Source organism: Hipposideros armiger, unplaced genomic scaffold (genome assembly GCF_001890085.2).
Source record: "Hipposideros armiger isolate ML-2016 unplaced genomic scaffold, ASM189008v1 scaffold_336, whole genome shotgun sequence".
NCBI lineage: Eukaryota > Metazoa > Chordata > Mammalia > Chiroptera > Hipposideridae > Hipposideros > Hipposideros armiger.
Window position 1 is genome coordinate 1,001,780 of NW_017731686.1, and position 4,819 is coordinate 1,006,598.

Below are 4,819 nucleotides of genomic sequence, written 5' to 3' on the forward strand. Positions count from 1 at the left end.
CCATCTCTGCTACTTACTCGCTCTGCACAGGTAGTAATAGCGAGCTCCATTGTCTCTGAACTCCATTTTCTCAGCTGTAATTGGGGAGAGTGCTGTGAGGGCTGCATGGGATCGTGCATAGAGGCACACTCAGGCCGCAGGCCTGGCACCGGAATGCATTCAACCAGTGTCACCTGCCACCTGGAGGTGGCTGGATTTGAGTCCCAGAGCCCCCATTTATGGACTGTATGCTCTTGGGCACATCACTTATCTCCACTGAGCCTCAATTTCCTTGCCTGTAAATGGAGAAAATAATAGTACCTCCTCCCAGGAATGCTGTGAAGGTTGAATGTAATATCACCGTGTGGCAGCATGATCCAGTCATGAAACAAAACCACTCTAGGCCTTTCAAATAAACAGAATTCAAGGCAGAGTTCCACAGGAGGTGGAAGCACTGAAGAGCCAAACAGAATAAAGAGGCCATCTTAGAGCCCGGCTGCAAGAAGGACAAAGGACGGTAGAGTTGTACAGAGCCAGGAGTCAGGGTGACTAGCAGGAGATGCCCCGCCCTCACCATGGTCAGGGGAGGAGAGCTAGCGTCACAGAGAAGAACCTGGGTACAGGGATGCCACACAAAGCAGATGAGATGGGGCAGAAAGGCCTCCGCTTCTCCCCTCTCCCCACCCTGCAGCCTCCTGCCAGCGCCTCTCCTAACCCAGAGGAGGGAGAAGTCAGAAGACAGGGTGACTTGGGAAGCATACAGTCTGCCCTTCGTGTCTACAATCACATCTGCAGATTGAACCAAATGCAGATCAAGGATATTTTGGGGGAAATAAAATCCCAGAAAGTTCCGAAGAGCAGAACTTGAACTTGCCACACACCAAGCACTACGCCAAATCCATGTGAATGAAGTGATGTGTAAGCATACCCTGCTGCAGTCTATATGCAAATGCAGGTTATATGCACATAGTATGCCATTTTATATAAAGGACTTGAGCATCTGTGGATTTTGGTATCCTGGGGGGTCTTGGAGCCATTCCCCAACGGATACCAAGGGACAAATGTAGTTCCCGGAGATACAGAGCAGAGAAAACAGGTGGGCACCAGGCAAACCAGAAATGTCCAGCACACACACGTAAAAACACATACACAGCCTCAGACACAGTGCTCGTCACTGTCATTGCTAACAACAAAATATAATAGCCCAATGCAAAGGCACTTGGCACAAAAAAGAAGCACGTGTTTCCGGGAAGCCTGCCTTTCATTAGTCACATACAGACATCATTTCTGCAGGGCTGGTTGCCATTGGAGGAAAAGTCCTGAAATTAGAGTCCCAGATGTACCACTTATAACATGAGCCTCAATTTCTTTACGTAGGAAAACATTTCATAAGGTATCACAGGATGTAATGAGATCATAGACATGAAAGTACTTTATAAACTTGAAAGTCCTATACAAATACAGAATATATTTGTATTCTCAAAAAGGGGACATTTACAAAAAACAGCTGTCAGATTTGCTATGACCTACATTCAACATAATTACTTTTTTTCCAACTAATTTTCCAAGTTCCTAATTTTCTTTTCAGGAATTCAGATAGAACACTATTTCAGTAAATACAATTAAATACATGGTTCAGTCCTACTATCAAAGTGATTTTCCAGCTAAGAGCTCACATGAGAAGTACTCAGCAAACATGATGACAACTATTTTCTAGAAGAAAATGCTTACATATCTGCACAAGCCTTAACTGTCCAGTTTTGCTGTCTCTACTGATTAGGTTGACGAAACAGTGCTACATAATAATATAACAACATATACGTAAAAAAATCTATTATTTGACTAATCTCTTTGTGTACTTTACATGTATTATCATTTATTATATAATAATAATTCTTATTCTTATTTCACTTTCTTAACTGAAAATCATCGCTACTTAGAGTGGTCATTTAACTTGCTCAAGGTCCCTCAGTTTGTCACCAGCAAAGCCAGGATTTGATCCCAGCTCTGGCTGAGTTCAAAACTGGTTGCTCTCCGCGGCCTCCCCACCCCATTTGCCTTTGGGATAACTGGTCACTGAAGGAAACGATTCTGTGTCGCCAGCTATAATGGAAAGTGCCCCAAACTAAGACAAGAAGATCCAAGTTCGAGTCGGCCTGGCTCTAGGCGGTGCTGTGTTCTCACCCATTCAATGACAGAACTGTTAGCAGATGAACTTTACAGTGTAACATTTAACAAGTTTCACAAATTCCTGAATACTTAACAGAGTTCTGATAACTAAGATGCTATTGTTTGGGCGTGGTATTTATGCACAGTTAGCTATATTTGCTATCTTTACAATGAAAAACTGTTCACTTCTGTTCTTTTGGTTTCTTATTTGATTGATTGTTTGTTTAATTGCTTCGTCCAAGCCATTGTGCTAGTCATTGTGAAACATTCTGAAATTTATTATTCTTAATATACTTTTAAAAATCTTAAAGTTCCCCCCCCCCGCCCAAAAGTACTACATTATATATTCAGGCACATTTTATTTTGTTGGTTTTAATAAAGACTGTCCTGGGATATAACCAAACTGCCAGCATGCCCTGGAGTGTCATCAATCACGTAGCAGCTGGCAGAGCTTGCTCGGGGTTGGTGAGCCAGGCATGAGGCCAGGAACCAGGACCCAGTGAGCAGATCAGTCAGTGTGGCCCAAGAAAGGCGAGAAGCAGAGGGCAGAGTGAGACAGTAGGGAAAACAGCTGACATAGAGCATTTGGAGGCTTGAGTAGCTCCACAGATTGGTCTGGGCTCCCATGCAACTTCTGAAGGAAGAAAAGCAAGCTCCGTATTTGCATGGCTTGACATTTGCCAAAAAATGAAAGATGAAGGCCTACTGTCTAGACGGGGAAATTCCCAAGAGAAGGTAACAAGGAGATGCTAGGGACTGAAGGAGCTGGACAAAGAGACCAAACCCTTCATTTTCCCTGGACCACAATGTAGAGGGCCATTGTGGGGTAACAATGAGGGCCCACCCCCCAAGGACATAGGAAACAGTTTGTTCTCAAAGAGTTAAACCAGTGAGTCTACACAAAATGTAAGATGTCAGTCATCTGGTTATTCCAGCAGACTGCTGAAATGTCTTCAGAAACACCCAAAATGTCAATCAAGGGGACCCAAGAATCACCACAAGAAGGCCGAACTGGAGTGTGATTGTAATTAGGAAAGCAAGAACTTAATCAACTATCAGGAGAAAGACTAAACTTCACGCCACAGTCCTACTCCACACAGAAGATGTAATAGCACCAGTGGATTTGAACATGTTGCTGCTGAAACCCGATGTGATTTAATTATCTAAATCAGACAACCCCTTCTCTTTGCTCTCATTCTATACTCACTAGGGAAGCTCCTGATTATAATTTTACTCCCCAAAGAGAGCAGCCAAGAGTAAGATAATGTGCTCATCACAGTGGCCTAAATATCTCAGTCAAAGGGATGCTCAGAGTTCTCACTGCAAAATAATACTGGCAATTTGATTTATACATCAGTCTCTTGTCACCTGGGTTAATGGAAGTCTGCTCCCCGAGAGCTGGGTCCATACCAAGTGTGCTTAAAATTTTACATGTTTGAAGCTCCGACGCTGAGAATTTGACCTAGTATTGATAGTGGGGAATCTTTAGAAGGTGAATGCCAATTTAAGAAACACGTGGGCATAGACAAAACCAACCTTCCTTAATAAGATCCCAATACCACCACATGTCATCATTCAAATCGAAACAAATAACAGTGTTAGGTATGCATGTTCACTTCAAATGCTTTACAACATAAAACAGCTTGAAGCCTGGAAAAATTATTGTCTTGGGCCAGATCTGTGTTTCAGGAAAGGATCAAGGTCTTTGAACGGTAAATAAATTCAGTAACATTGGGAATTAAGTTGAGAACTGCTACAGCATAGTTTAGATATGGTGAGCCACAGCAATCAACACAGATTTCTGTGTTCCTCCAACTGCATTTACTTCCCAGCCTCACGTAGACATTTTTGGGACTTATACCATTTCTTAGCAATTTAAACTGTGTGTACCAAAAATCCAACAGCACTCTAGCCATAAACAAATAACTTACAATATTTGTATTAGAATGGTGACATTCCAAACGTTAAGAGATAGGAGACATTATAACTGAAAAGACAAATTTGACCCATATAAAAGTTTTACATTTCTGTGAAGGTAGCTATCAATATTAAAACTGTAAAGACAAACAACAGCCTAGAAAGATATTTGCAGCAATATGGCAACAAAAGGGAAAAGAAACATTTTATTAAAAAGCATCCAAACTTCCTAATCAATCAATAAAAATAAAGAGAGAAATTGTATTATATACCTATTTAAAAGTAAGCAAGAACACCTAGCAAGAATTAAGTACAGTTGGAAAGAAAATAGACTCTCACGTGCTGCGGTTAACCGTACATATTTAAACAACTCTTCTTGATTTCGTTACACATCAAGGGTAATGAAATCATTTACATTCTTTTACAACTAGTCTGACTTTAAAGTTTTTATCCTAAGGAAGAAAATCAAAACAGAATTGCTTTAACATAATATAACCATTTTAGTATTATACCCAATAGAAAAAATTGAAAACAATCTAAATTTCTAACAAGTGAAGAACAGTCAAGCTGATTATGATACACAACTCAATAAAATGTAATACAGTCATTTAAAATTGTAGTGTTTACATGCAAATAAATGAAACTGGACCACCTCCTTACGCCATATACAAGAACAAATTCAAAATGGATTAAAGACTTAAATATAAGACCTGAGACCATAAAACTCATAGAAGAAAATATAGGGTCTAAATTT